The sequence below is a fragment of the Orbicella franksi genome, chromosome 8, assembly GCF_964199315.1.
Source record: "Orbicella franksi chromosome 8, jaOrbFran1.1, whole genome shotgun sequence".
Classification (NCBI taxonomy): domain Eukaryota; kingdom Metazoa; phylum Cnidaria; class Anthozoa; order Scleractinia; family Merulinidae; genus Orbicella; species Orbicella franksi.
The window spans coordinates 21,669,070-21,684,978 of NC_138152.1; the positions used below are offsets into that span (position 1 = coordinate 21,669,070).

Genomic DNA, 15,909 nt, shown 5'->3' on the forward strand with positions numbered 1-15,909 from the left:
CACAAATTGGGATTAGTAAGGATATTAGTACACAAGGTGTATAAGATTGAGAACACTTGGCTTGGTTTCCATGGAGACATTAAGAAGCTGACGATGATTTTACGGTAAAACGTTTTCCCATCTGGGTTATTGACAAAACTACTCATAGCTACTTTTTAAGAAAATGAATGTCACTCCGGCAAACGTACGGACTGGCCAACTCAGCTCTGATGGAACGTCCACACATTTCTATAATCTCCATTTTGTTGGTCGTTTTTCTAAAGTTGTGCAGATTAAATTAAGACAGCTCCGCATGTTTACAAGGCTTGGCATGTTTACAAGCACTTGCAGTCACTTGTCGTGACCCATGCCCTGCAAGATCTATCACGATTCTAGGTTTTGCTGCATCGAGTTTTCAAGTCAAAGTGCCACTAACGCCCCAATATAAATTTCCTCTTTCTCCTGATCACCACTGCGAAAAAACTATCGTTGTAGCTGTTTTCGTTGATTTGGATGAATTTTCAAAGTTTGTAAAATTGCTCTTTTCCACTTTCACGACCGAGGAATAGCGGAGAATGGGACGAGTTGGTTTCTGACGTCATTTCGGGAATAACAATATTTTGTTTCTGAGAAGAATATATGCGAACATGCGATATTGTGTGTCAAAATAGTTGCGGAATGCAAAAAAGATCAAGGTGTGTTGCTGGAGGGTGTAGCGATACAGGATGCGTAAGATAAAGAATTCCTCTTCAATACCTCTATCTCGATGAGACTCGGCCAGAAATGAGAAAAAAGACCCAAGAATTGGGCTGATCTGTGCTAAGTTAAAGCCGGGGAGCCATCGAGGATTTCTTCGATCTCAGGTTCGCCGCCGATATACAAGCCATGAAAATCTTTAGGTTTTTACAGTAGGGTACTGTAAAAACCAAAGATTTTCATGGCCTGTATATTTTTCTCTATCTCTAGTGGAAAGCTTGACATTGTCAAGGTTATGCGTAAGACAAGAATTTGGATTAAGCTGGAAGCGATCTGACTATTCCGACTATTCTGACTATTCCGATCCCCTGAGTCCCGGACGAAGCTATAGGTGAGAAAATTATAAGGTAGATTAAACGCGTCGCGTTTTTTTGTACTCGAAATAGAGACTTTTCTAAACGAAAAGTAAACGAAACCTACGTCCTATAACGAAGCGATTGAGATTGTTGACGCTTTGTACTGATGAACTAGTTATGTATTATGTAAACACCCGCACGCCAGAGGTCGTAAACTGGCAGTGTTTCTCAATGGCCGTTCCGAATAGAGAATTGTTTTGTTTTTTGAGCTTCGTCTTTGAGGAACGAAGTATATCTAAATTACAAACTTAGAATGGACCAAGCATGTAGAAATATATGAGGAAAGTGAAACAAACGATTAAGGTTCGACTCTATAGCTACCGACGGAGATTGAAAGAAGAATGCGCTTGTCAGTCAACCGAAACGCAAACTAATAACTCGAGAGCTCCCAGGTTATTAGCGTACGTAAAATGGACATTTTATTCAAAGTAGCAGTTAGTTAAAATGTATTTATTTACTCTATACTATACTGAGCCTCTTTTCAAGATCTTGTCGATGTATTTTCCATGATTTACTAGTACGAAATATGCAAATTTGTCACCAGGTCACGGTTTTTCACTATAGGGACCGACCATAAGCCGGCAAATAATATGTTTATTTTTTTTTCCCTGCAGTAAATTGCTTTCACAGATTACAAATGGGTTTGTTTGTTTGTCTGTTTAAAAGCTGGACCGAGCACAACCGCGTGATTAGCCGATCAAATTCGAGGATTTAGGAATCCGGCCTGCTCAGATGCTTGACAAGAAAATAATAACTTGTATTTCGGAGGAAATCAATGTTTGAATCGCAAAATATTTTGCTTCTTCTTCTTCTTCTTGACAATCTGAAGTCTGCACGTTCCGTAAAGTCAATTTACCAACTCTTCGTGTTCATTGATATCTTTATAACTCTTTAAGAGCTTTAAGTTAGACGTTTTCAACCATTACTATACATTTTAATCACCATCTGTCTTCTCATTGGCCAAAAGCCTACAGTTAATTATGGGAAACAGCGCAACCTACAGGTTATTCACTAATCTGCTAACAGATTAGTGAATAATCTGTAAGTTGCGCGCGCAATGCATAACTTCCAAGGGAACTATCAAGTTCACGGACAGCGAAGTAAGAGCATGGCTGGTCGAAATTAAACCGTGTTCGGTGCGATAATGCGATTGTCGTTATTTTGTTTAAAACAATGTAAAACAATTATTAGATTCAGTTTTTGTGATATCCGAAATAATCAAGGTCGATCTCGGTTACTGATAACACTTACCTCGACCTTGATTATTCCGGATATCACAAAACCCTCACCCAATAATTGTTTATTATTTGCACCTTTCTAACCCAAATGGACCAGCAAATTGTCCTGATCCTGATCCTAGCCTAAATTACAATGCGGCGCTCTCGACTGGCGAGCCGCACTTCAAAGTGAAAAAATATATATATACATCGCAGCCGTCCAAATCGTAGCTAGACTCCGAATTGTAATGCTAGATTATACAGTTCTTTCGCTTAAAAATTTTGTCCAGTTTTGATAAAATATGAATCACAAATAACTCCAAAATGTTTCCACGTCACTAGTAGAACGGCACAGATCCCACGCAAGGATTATCAATGGAGATAATTTTTCGCTAAAGTAATCAGAGAAACGTAAACTAAAATATTTTAATAAAGGAATAAAACTTTCGGGGTTATTGGCACTTTAAGATAAAAGAGCCGCTGTATATTAAGTGGGAAATTCTAACTCTAAACCAACAGCTGAGGCACTTAGATTTGTCTCTTTCTTTTTAATTCTTTTTCATTTTTTGTTTATTTTACTTTTTTTTATTCTGTATTAATACCGTTGGCGCGCGCGCACCCTTTGTTCCCAGCGTATTCCAATATTCAAATTGTTAACGTAAAATTTTTGTGGCGTAATTCTATAACGCAATCAGTATACAGTGAAAATTCAAATGTACAACCGTCGAATATTTGCAACTGAAGATCGCATAGAAATGTCGAAAAATGTTCTGTAACATGAAAAAAATGTTGTTTCCTTTTTAATAATTGCTGTTCCATAATTCTTAAGTAAGGCCCTGTATACAAGGAGGTAGGGTAACCATAGAGCTAGGTTTACCCTAGTAAGAGGGTTACCCTAGTAAGAGGGTTACCCTAGTAAGAGGGTTACCCTAGTAAGAGGGTTACCCTAGTAACAGGATTACCCTAGTGAGAGGATTACCGTAGCTCTCCCACATTTCCCTTTTTTCTTCATAGACGTGTTTACAATGCAGCTAGGGTTACCCTGCCACTAGGATAAGCCTAGTTGAGCACTAGGGTCACTCTGGAACCAGGATTATCCTACCTGCCCTTTAAACGCTCTGCTAGGGACAACTCGCCTATCCAGGGCAAAACATATATGATAAAATAAAATATATGTATCAAAATATATATCAAGATAATTATGATAAATTACCGGTAGAACAAACGAATTGTGATTTTAAAAAAGTGCATATTCATTCACAATTTGCCTTAGTTTCGCTTTGGATAGGAAAAGGTCGAATAATGACATTTTGAGACGAAATTTTTGAAATAATGTTTGTCGCTACTGTCGCTAGAATATTCGATTACAGAATTGTTGACAGTTTTGCTATCAAATACATCCCCACATCCCCAGCAAAATTGCTGTCTAAGATTTTAAGTTAGTTTAGAAATCGAAATGACTTCAGTAGAACTGATAAACTAAGTAATCCAAGTGTCAATAGGTTTGGTAATAAAATTAATATCGGTTGTGTCTTAAATTAAGCGTGACCGGCTAGAGTTATCCCGGGTAGTAGGGTAAGCCTGCCTTGCCTGTAAACGCGGGTTATATTTGATCTTCTTGCTTGGGTAAACCTGGCACTAGGATTACACTACCTGCTTGTAAACAGGGAATAAGACAACCAATTTCTGCGATTATTATTGTTGCTTTAATAATGCTTGTTGGGAAACACAAGTTCGAGATTAAATGCGCATGAGCCCTTTGTGCCCTACTCCCCCTTCTATTGTAGGCTAATAGGTTAAGTAATAATAAAAAAGTAGTCAAAAAATTAAAGCGATCCCATAAATTGGGGAAAAAAAGCTAGCCTGAAAAACAAAACAACGAAAAGTATTCGATAAAAGAGAATACTTATACTAATTAAAGAGCGAGTACTAATTGAAAAAACTTATTATACGACTACGAAATAAACTTTTGTTGTAATTGGCCGAGAGCACGCAAATTAATCGTCAATTTTTAATTTGCACTACAGTGCAATTTTGAGAGAATTTTCAAATATCACTTGAAGTGCAAATCCTCAATTGCACTGGCATTCATAAGATAACCTATACTAATTAAAGAGCGAGTACTAATTAAAGAGTGAGAGATACTTAGAGATTCCAATATAGTGCATATCAACATTTATTTCCTCATTTTCGAGAATTTCCAAGAATACTTTTCTCAACTCTCGTTTGAAGGGTGTCCTCATTCAGAATTGTTAGCGATGCGGGCAGGTTCTTCTTCCCTTTTTCTTTCCTACATTTTCTCCCTTTAAAGAACCTTACTTGCCGCTACTGCGGCTACCGTTATCGACCTAAAGGGGCGGGGGGATGACATTTATATTTTTTCTCGAGATTTGAGGAAAACAAAGTCAAGCAGTTTTCAGAAGGACCATCCATTGACTTGTTTGTTCTTAAGTTAAGCAAAGTAAAAAACTGAAAACTGCGCTTTTTCTTCTGCACCATAAAATTTAGCAATCAGGGCCTGACTGTCAAGATCTAAGGAGAGAGCGAGGTGCACTCGGTTATAGTGGAATTATGTCACAAATGCTCCATTTAAAATCGTCGAAGCTACTATAAGTTACCAAAATATTTTTGCTAAACTCTGGTGTTGATTTTACTTTTGTTTTTCCAGAAGTGTTTTTCCGATTTTTTTTCTTTCTCATTGCTGTTGCCGTTTTTTCGATCTGCAGAGATCTTTCCTACAACGAAATTGAATACTTGCCGCAGAATTTCTGCAAAGCGTCGAGTATTTTGTAAGTATCTTTACCTAAGAGGAGCTTTTATAGCATAACTGAAGTAGACTATGTGCTTTGATTTGCTATTCGCACTTTCCCTTACTAAGCGAGTAATAAGGAAACAATTGTTCACTACAAGTATGTTAAAAGATGACCCATAGAATAACTATTTTCGTCGATTTCTAGGAGTTTGCAGCATAACTCGATAGACATCATTTCAAATAAGACGTTTACCACTTATGCTCAATATCTGTATGTATTTCAAAGCAATATATAAGTATCAAATGTATTTTTATTATGTTATTATTATTTTTTATTTTTTATTTTTTTCATGTTCAAAATTTTTTACTAATAAAGGTCTAAAATAACCAATTTACAGTGACAGGAAAAAAAGTAAGGTTTTATGCGCTTTTCAATTAGAATTACCCACGGAAAAAAATGATTTTATACGTGAAGAATATCTTAGAAACTTCTGCATAAGCACCAATTCCTCTGCCCTGTCTTGTCGCTGTTGAATACATAGCCTTATTGCTCGGCATAGAGCGTCTTTCAAACGCAGCCTTGAATAAGGAGAACAATATATTAAGATCACATGCTAAGAGGGCAATTTTCCTTCGAACACGGTGAACGAGTGAAATCCTCTGAGAAACCCCGCCATCTTTAATTGCTTAATCTTTTAAGAGGAAAAATTGTCAAAGTTTTAGAATAGACCATCAACTCTCATTCCATCAAGCGTAAAAAAAAAGAATTAGGTTTCATTTTACATTTACATTAACATTTTTGCTGGTACGAAACATCGTTGCTGAAAAAGTATTTTTTTATTCTAGTGAATTTTGTATAATCGCACATCTGTGAGCGTTCTGCAGAAGTAAAGAAGTGCTTGGATAAATTAAGGTTCTTGATAACTGCAGAAGAAAATAAAACTCCATCCTAACTCCAGATGAAACTAATAGTGAATTATACACACAGTCCCCTTATCTTCTCCTTTCGTAATCTCATTTTCTTAACCTTTAGATTTGTGTTTGGAAACGGATTGAAAAATATTCCTTACCGAGCCTTCTATGATGTGTATACGGATCGAGTTAGCGATGAAGAACAGAGCATGTAAGTAATTAAAGCTAACTATCACTGGCACAAGATTGCGAAAAAACGGCATCGAATGATAATATTCTTTATCGTTTGATGTACTTTGGCTTTCCTTTCATCGGTCGAGAGCCCACGACGTGACCTGCAACTGATAACTGCCTGCTGAAAAAAAGATGCATAAGTAACAATGTTTTATTATTATTATTATTATCATTATTAATATTATTATTATTATTATTTATTTGACAAACAACTGCACAGCGTTGGCATACAATATCCAGCACACCAACTGAACATTTAGCTACTCGTTATGCTAGTTTCCCATCTTATATCCTACCTGTTATTGTTCCAGAATGTTGTCGGATAATCCAATAGAGACAATCGAACCAGAAGCATTCAGACGTGGCGCCCCTCATCTACTAATGTAGGTTATTTCTTAATGCACTTATATCAGTATTATATCCAAGATGACTAGACCACTTGGTTCGACATGAAGTGATAACAACTGAATCAGTGAGCCATCAATCCAGAACTGTTTTAATGACATGCTGGTCATGCAGGTTCATGAGGCTTTCATGAGATGCATCTCATGTTGGTAAATTCTACGTGAATCAGTACACTTAATATTTGTTCTATATTCTCGAACCTTAATTAAAAAGTTTACATATAGATAATTTAGTTAAACAAGGGTCCAAACAACAAGTATTGCAACACGAAAAAACAAGGTTTTAAACAAAAAAGACCATTAGTTGATAACCTTTACGACAATATTTTGCAATCTTTCAGTGCTTTATAAACGATTTTGTATTTTACATTGCAAATATTGTTTGCGCTCTGTGTCCCTTTATTTTGACAGATATTTGCTACGGACGAAGCTGAAAATACTGAACCTTGAATCAGTGATCGGCCTTGGTGGCCTAGATTCTCAACTGTAATGTACCCAATATTTATTTACAGGAGGAGGCTTTTGTGTAACGTTTTGTACCTAAAAACTACATATATGGCAATAAAACCTAGAGTATTCAAGGCAGTTTTTAAAGAAATCCCTCCAGTTCAGGTCCATAACATGGACAGATGACGTCATATGTCTTTTATAAATAAAAGGTGGCTCAAAACAGCTTTCAGCACTTTCCAAGGTTTAGATTTTGACAGGTAATTATACGCACTCTATACAGCATGATCCGACCAGAGACAAAAAGAAAGGTACCAGCCAAGCTAAGTCAGCCTGTTCTCAAGTTTGTGGACGAAGCCAGCCTGCACGCTACTGCGCACGAACAGTCTTGAAGTTTTTCACCAGAAAAGGTACCAACCTATGCAGCACTGGACGACCAGTCGCCTGATATTTTTATTACAGATTCCCTGCTGGAACAGCAGGAGTGGAAGGCCAAGAAGTGAGCCTGGAAATAAGTACGATTACAGGCGTTAACAGTGTTCGCACACGGAGAGTCAACGGACTGCGCATCTAGGACATTGACAATCTGCACAAGTTTATTAACGTTCTATTCACATATTCTCTAGAGAAAATAACAGTCAGTCAAGAAGACATAGCAACACCAGAAATAGCTGTGTCTTGGAAACATTTAGAAGAGATGGCACATCGCATCCATAATCAGTCTGATGTAGAGATAGGCTTGCTAATTGGCCTTAATATTCCATCTGCAATCCAGCCTCATCTACGCCAAAGAAAGTGAGCGTTGGACTGAAGAGGAAATGTTCGTCTGGACAGCCATTGGTCCTGTGTGTCTAGACAACAAAGAAGACATTACAAGGCAGCAAAAAAGCCTTCAGAAGCACTGCAATGTCCCAACAAGCAACAATGTCAAAGAGGAACAAGCAGCAGTGCCAAAGACGACTCTGTAAAGTCTCCTTTGCACCAAGACACTATCTCAAAGATATAACTTCAGCCCAGCAAGTTAAAGGCATGATGCAGTTGGACTACGTATACAGTGAGCTTCACCACACCCGAAACATTCCAGGTACCGAATAGGGTGAGCCAGTGGAGGACAAACGTTTCCGAAGCATTCTCATTACCATCCTTCACAGGAATGAAAAAGGAAACTGGAAGATGCCGCTATCTTTCAAAATAGATGACGTAATTTTGCCGAACAACCTTAAGCAATGTATGAAAAGGCTACTTGGTATAAAAAGGAAGCTCCTTAAAAATGGCAAGACACTAAAACATGACATTGCACTGAGTTCATCCAGAAGATCTTCAACAAGAATCATGCCAGACTGATCCCACCAGAGGAAAAGAGGACCAACGCTGGAAAGGTGACTGGTACCTCCCACATTTTGACATCTAACACCCTAAGAAACCAGACCAGACACGTATAGTGTTCAACTGCAGTGCCATTTCCAAAATCAGTCTCTCAAGAGACACCTCTTACAAGGACCCAATGTGATGAATGGTCTGATTGGTGTACTCTCGCTGTGTGTTTTTTCGTAAAAAACGCACAGCAGTAACATGTGACATCGAACAGATGTCTCATAGTTTTCACGTCAATCCATAGCACAAAGACTTTCTGAGATTTCTGTGGTTTAAAGACAACAATCTGAATGGCCAAATTTGTGAATATCGCACGAATGTCTATCCGTTTGGGGTTGTCAGTCGCCAATTTTGGCCTCAATCAACTGCTGAAACTGGTCAAGAGCAGTTTTGTTAGGAAGCTGCAAACTTTCTTAAGAACGACTTCTTTGTAGACGATAGATTTAAAGTTTTTTAATACATCTTAAAGTGCCATTGATGTCATCAGAAACAGACAATTGATGTGTGCATCCGTCAATTTGAGCTTACACAATTTTGCTAGTAACAGTAAAATTGTGCTGGAAGCCATTCCCATTGAAGATCGCTCCAAAGACTTGAAAGATTTGGATCTTCGTCATGATGTATTACCTGTCCAGAACCTCGCAGCAAGAATGGCATGTTCCAGAACCGCCAGAATGCCCACAACAGAAATGAAAAGCTGAAGCAGACCAGCTCACTCTTTAGACTTGACCCATTTCTCGACGAAAGAGAATTGCTCAGAGCAGGAGACCACCTCCAGAAAGCTGCCTTAGCATATGAAATGAAACACACCGTTGTTATGCCCAAGAAGAGTCACGTAACTGCGCTTCTGATCAGACAGTATCACAGTCAAGAACAAGGTCATCAAGGCTGTGGCATAACGCACAACGCGCTTAGACAAGCTGGTTATTGGATTATAAACGGACGTTCCTCTGTTTTCCACCAGCTTCGAAAGTGCAATATGGTACATTAAAGAAGGTCAAAAAGAACTCAATCGCTAGGGACTAATTTTTACCTGTCTTTCTTCCCGAGCTACACTCTTTAGAGACCTTAAATTCAATGAAGGCGAATGCATTTATTACATGCATCGTACTCAGAAAATTCATCAACCAAAGACGCAAAGTCCGCGAGATGAGATGCGATCAAGGGACGAACTTCGTAGGAGGGAAAACTGAGCTCAACGCTGCCTTGACAGAAGTAAACACCGATTCTGTGAAGAACTTCCTCCTAACCCAAGATTGTGACCTAATCGAATTCAAGTTGAACATGCCATCCGCATCCAATGGAAAAATTATCAGATCCAGAGGCACCTGAGCCAATCACGCCAAGTCACCTGCTTACTCTTGAAGCAAAAGTAGTTTTACACCCTCCGGGTAACTTTTCGCGACCAGAGCTTTACTCAAGAAGAAGATGGCGCAGAATTCAGTACCTGAAAGACCTTTTTTAGCCCCGAATTCAACAAGAGTATTGTCTGCTACAACAGAAACGTCAGAAATGGAATAATGTTAGCTCCGACAGTCAAGTTGGTGATGTTGTCCTCATTCGTGACGAATCCTGTCTTAGGAACCCGTGGCCACTTTCCAGAGTAACCGAAGTCTATCCCAGTGAAGACGGACTTGTTCCCTAGATCCTCCTCCTTGTCATTCAGTCTGGGAAAAAGAAGTTCTTTTAAAGACCCATCCACAAAGTTTGATCCCGACTTAACGCCTAAGTGAAGAAGAGAGCGACAACTGATTCTGACACTGATAAAGGAACCACTACTACCGGAGTACGACCACGTCCGGGAGCCTAAACTGATTCTTCATATAGGAAAGATTAACATTAATCAAACTCTGAGAACACTTTAAGTTTTGATATTTCTTTATTAATTAACACTTTGAAACATTCTTACAATGTGTGAAGGGAGCCGTGTAACGTCTTCTCAGTCGTGTATATTGCGTAACGCATCCCGTCATGCCTTAGTTTTAGATACGGGACTCTGAGTTAGAACTCCTTGTGCTAAGGAGAATGTTTCGACACGCCCTTTATTCGAAACGTGTTTGTAGCTTCGTTACCAGTTTAGTTTCACCTGAAGTCCCTTTCAAGTACGTTTCTTTACAGTCTTTGGCAGTCCTTTGGTGAGATATCTTGTTATCTTCGATATGTAAACCGAAAGTCATCATAACTTTGTTGCTGAATAAACGCATTGGATTGTTAGACCTATTACTCCGTAAGCTGCGTTACAGCATCCCGTTTCACACGGAAAGGCGCCCTCTACAGCATTTGACCGTCACCTAGAGTAAATCTTTGATACTGGGTATCCATATTATGGTCAATTGAGACCTGTCAAAACAAGATATCCGCTGACCGCTTTCACATGACCATATTGTAATCTCAAATTTAGAGCCCATCGAGGTACTGCTTTTCGATTAATCCGCAGGCTCACGTTTCCCCCCTCCCCCTCCCCCAGACATTACTGGCAGCCCAACAGGGATAAAGAATACTATGAACATTAACATGCAAAAAAAGGATATTAAACAAGAATCACAAAAAGAAATAAAACAAAACATGATCTGTATATTTCTATAATATCTGTAACTTGTGTAACTAGTACTGCTTTTATAGCGAAGCCTCCATTGCTAATACCTGTTTTAAACAAACAAAAAAAGCATAATAAACCCAACGCGATGCAAAACACTTTTATCTCCGTTCATTGTCATGAAAGCGGTGCTTAGTCTGTTCTTGCTTTCTTCCTTTTTTGCAGGCTGATGGAGAATCGAACTGCTAGAATGTTAAAGTTCGAAAAACGATGTACAATATACCTGTTAGTATCCGGAAATAACCTTTTTGACGTAAATTTTTGTTGAGAAGATTTAAGTCAACATTTTATCTGTATTTAAATTGTATTCAGTTTGCTACAAGCATCGAAGCGAAAAATTCTGAGTCCACAGCGGTAATCGATATCATGACCATACGCATCAGATGTTCTTTTCGGAATAACTTTACAATCTTTCAGTTCAATATTTTTTTGTTGATTAATGGTGCTTTCCAAAAACTTAAAGGCAAACTTCAAATTTGTTAAGCCAGAAACCCGGTGGCAGCGTGTGGATACTGCAAAACTAAGGGAACCCCAGGTGTGAAAGTTACAAGCCAGTTCCCAATCCCCTATTAGCTTTTCATCGTGGCAAGATTGTCACGAAGGGAACGACAATCGTGATGAAAAAAAAAAAGAAACTTCGATTTAGAGTGATTGAATTGGCACAAAAAAGCCTAGCCTGCGTAGCAGGTGTGAAATGGGGAAAGAGGGCGGCTGGGAGAAAGGAAGAACGCCTGCTATAACAACTCTCTTGTGATTATTTCTGCGTTCGCTGGCGAACGCAAAATTCCCATTGGATAATACTCACTGAGTATTATTAACAGCAAATGTTTACAGAAATCAAAAATAGTTTGGTAAGGCTTAAAAATTAGAATCTGCCTTACTGTTTCATATACGTAGGTCTTAGTAAAAGTACAAATGCTATGTAGTTTTTCTTCAAATGTCTTGGTATTTCAGAGTAAAACGACATCGATTACACGTCCAGACATCAATCTAAGGAGTTCTAACTAGGCCGACAATCGACCATTTTGAATCGGTTCGCAAGTCACAACTATAAAGCGCAGAAACGTTGTAATACAACCAACTTAATGCAGAACTATTCCTTGTCCAAAAAAAGCACAATTTCAAGAATATTACATTAATCTGATTAGTAAGCGGTAAACAAAACCAAAGTGTTCTACAACGATGAGTTAGTCAGTCGGTGAAAAGAATTGTTATTTTGATCATGACCATGTGCCGTGTCTTGGAATTCCAAAGGATTTTAGATTTTAATTATACTACTAAGATAGGTTTTTCAATATATGTAAAGTTTAGTTTGGGCAAATGATTAGGAACCCGTCAAAAAATTATTCAAATCATACACAAAAGCATTAAAAACACCCTAGCGGTCGAATGCGTGACCAAAAGTACTACCATTGTTTTTGTCATTAAATCACTTCAATTCAAAATATCACGGGATTATCAGCATCACTTAAGCATAAAACAACATAAATATGTTCAACTTAGCTCGGATATCGTGTCTTGACTGTCAAACAAGATTCTTAACGTGAAATTTCAACGGTGTTCCATTAGGTTTGCATAGCCTGTACGCATTCGTCTGGTGAATTTGAATCCCCAAAATCGCTCAGTAACACCAAGTTCCTATGCAGATGCTCTTACGTTTTCCGTTGTGCTGTTCGGTATAATCATTCAACCTACTTTCAGGGAGAAATCCCAGTAATTAGCAACAACAAATAAGCCGCCATCTTCGATCGCTCCGCGTCTTTTGTCCAGCCAAAGTCTTCGCACACAGGGTAGTGGTGGGGTTGGGGTTATTGCCGAAAGAAAAAGCATTAGAATTTTTCCGATATCTCGATGTTAGTTTAAACTCAGGGCCTCTTTTCTTAGGTAACGCGATAAAACACTACACACTAACCAGGTCTTTCTGGCTTAAAATTCAAACAAAGTAAAGTAACTCTGTTAAAAGCTCTGAAATCACGATCCTCACCCCCATGTAAAAATGATGTCGTAACGTACAATCGGCGCATCTTCACTTTCAAACGAGTTCAAAATGGCAACCCGAAAGTCACATATTAAATAACACTTTAGCAGTTACTACTGGCTGAATAAAACGATACAAATGACACAGATAGATGATACATACAACAATACATATATGAGCTTGGCAGTAAGTGTTTTTTTTTTTTCTAAGTGGGATATGATTACTGACGAGAACGCCGCTGAAGCTATCATCAGTTTGCAAGATTCAGGATATTACAAACCGAAGAAGTTGAACATGTTATTATCACTATGTTTATGTTATTTATAGCTTAGTAATGCTGACGTCTCGAACTGAAGTAATATGCCAATACAGCGATGATAGTTCTGGTCACGCATTCGATTGCCACTGGCGTGATCTTGTGTCTTTTGTGAACGATTTTGAATACTTTTTTTTGACGAGTGCCTAATCTTTTGCCCAAACTAAACTTTACATATATTGCAAGACCTATCCTAGAATAGTTGGAATCTGAAATCTTTTGGAATTCCTAGATATGGGACGTGGTCAAAATGTTTACAGCCAAATAATGAATTAGATTAATCCAATGTTATTGAAATTGTGCTTTTTGGACAAAGAATAGTTTTGCAATAAGTTGGTTGTATTAATTTTTTGCGCACAACAGTCGAGAAATGCGAATGGAATAAAAATGGGTGATTTTCAGCCCTTTTGGGACTCGCTAAATTGAGTCTGAAGGTTAGATCAAAAATGTCGTTTTTCTCGGAAAAATAAAACTACTGCCTCTTTGCCCTCTTGCTAGGTACCAGCTAAATGCAAAGACGGGCGAATCTGAGTTTTCTAACCTTGGCGAAGAAATTTGCTTTTGTTTGATTTTTGTGAACACTTCTTCTTCATTGTCAGTTGCACAAATTCATCAAAACCGGACAACAATAGTGAACGAAGATGCATTAGCAAGGGCATTGCGAGATGTTAATCTCGTCAGCGTGATAAAATTTACGTTAAAACCCGAGAAAGAATCGGTCGTGACTGCTCTTTTAGCTGGAGGAGCTAATTCTAGCACTTGTGCCTACGGGAAACGGGGAAAACTAGTTTGATTTATTAAATGTTTGTTCTTGATAAGAAGTGAACGGAAATGCGTCGAATATTCGTTATTGCGCCTTTGAAAGTTATCTTTGATACACCAGCTGCGGGAGATGGAATCATTGGGGTTTCCTACTGTCGATTACTCCAATTTTCCGATGTTTTTAGCCAATGCGTGTTTAAAATACCGGCTTCCACTTCCGGCCTTGCAGTTCGTAACCAAAGCAGTTGTAGCATTGCTTGAAGTTGCAGCCGTCTTAATAACACTCCACAATACTACAGCATTTATGGAGCATCTGTCTGCCTCTAGATTGTGTCAGGACCCTCCATCCTAACCTAACGAGCTGGTAGACTGCTATAACATTACACTAGCTAAACTTCTAGATCGATATGCTCCTCTTAAGACCAGAACTGTGACAGTTAGGCCTCAAGTGCCTTGGTACTCGGATGAAATCGGCGAAGCCAAGAGAGAGCGTAGGCCACCGAAAGAATATTTAGGTCTAATGGGACCACCGCTGATCTGGACTCATTTAAAAGACACAAAAATTATGTCACGCATGTGCTAAAAGAAGCTAAATCAGCTTTTCTCGCTGAATTCATTGATCAAAATGCTGATCATCAAGGAAAGTTATTCCGAGCTGCGAAAGACTTTTAGTGAAAAAGAACACACTATGCTTTTCAGACTTTGCGGATAACTCAGCGCTTACAAATGACTTGGGGACGTACTTTGTGCAAAATGTTTCTCAACTACGAGATGAGCTTGATCAGTGTGCTGTCCCGGATGATAATGGTACCAATAGCGAATCGACAACTCCATTATTCATTGAAACATTTGCGCCACTGACCAAAGACGATGTGTTGAGGCTTATCGTGAACTCTAAATCTACATCTTGCTGTCTTGATCCCATCCCCACACCTCTACTAAAGTCCTCCATTGAGCCTCTTATTCCAGTGATTACGAAAATAATAAACATCTCGTTGGATTCAGGAATTTTTCCTGTAAGCTGGAAAGAGGGTGTGGTTATACCTCTGCTAAAGAAATTTGGCCTTCATTCAGTGTTTTTAAAAGAACTTGCCTCCCGTGAGCAATTTGGCCGACATCTGTAAGCTTTCAGAGCGTGCTGTATTTAATCAGACATACGACCACATCGTCCGGTTACCCCAATCAGGTCTTTACACGCTGTTGCAATCTGCATATCGTCGGCACCACAGTATGGAGACAACGTTATATAGTCAAGGTCGCTAATGATGTTCTTTTAAATACGAACTCGCAGCGCGTTACGCTACTTGTCCTGTTAGATTTAAGTGCCACATTAGACACAGTGGATCATGCAATTTTACTCAGACGCTTGAACACAAGCTTTGGTATACGCAGGAAGGCTCTAGAGTGGTTTTCGTCATACTTGTTGGGGCGTAGCCTGTGTACTTTGTTCGATGGAGATAAATCAGATAGCTCCGATTTGCGCTTCGGTGTTTCACAGGGAAGCTGTCTAGATCCGCTTCTTTTTGTGGTTTACGCAAGCGCACCTACCTGACGCTCATTGCTTCGCTGATGACACTCAACTCTACTTGTATTTTAAGCCCAACAGTCCGACGGATCAGGCAGAGGCGGTGGCGCCATGGAAAGATGCATTAGTGACTGAACAAAATGGATGTACCAGGACAAACTAAAAAATTAATGATGATAAGACTGAATTTCTTATTGTCGGATCTCGAAAACAACTGTTGAAAATTGACCCTTGTACAGTCCGTGTACAAGGGTAGACCTGCCAATTGATTGTGGTAAGCCCACCAGGGAAGAAATCAGGA

At 38.9% G+C, this 15,909-nt stretch overlaps 1 protein-coding gene and 1 pseudogene across 1 annotated transcript in view; both read left to right on the forward strand.

The window, feature by feature from the left end:
• LOC145495443 (uncharacterized) overlaps nucleotides 1-15,909 on the forward strand; it is a 132,368-nt gene that overhangs the window by 107,963 nt on the left and 8,496 nt on the right. The gene's annotated exons all lie outside the window — the stretch shown is intronic.
• On the forward strand, nucleotides 14,115-15,298 carry LOC145493999 (uncharacterized; annotated as a pseudogene).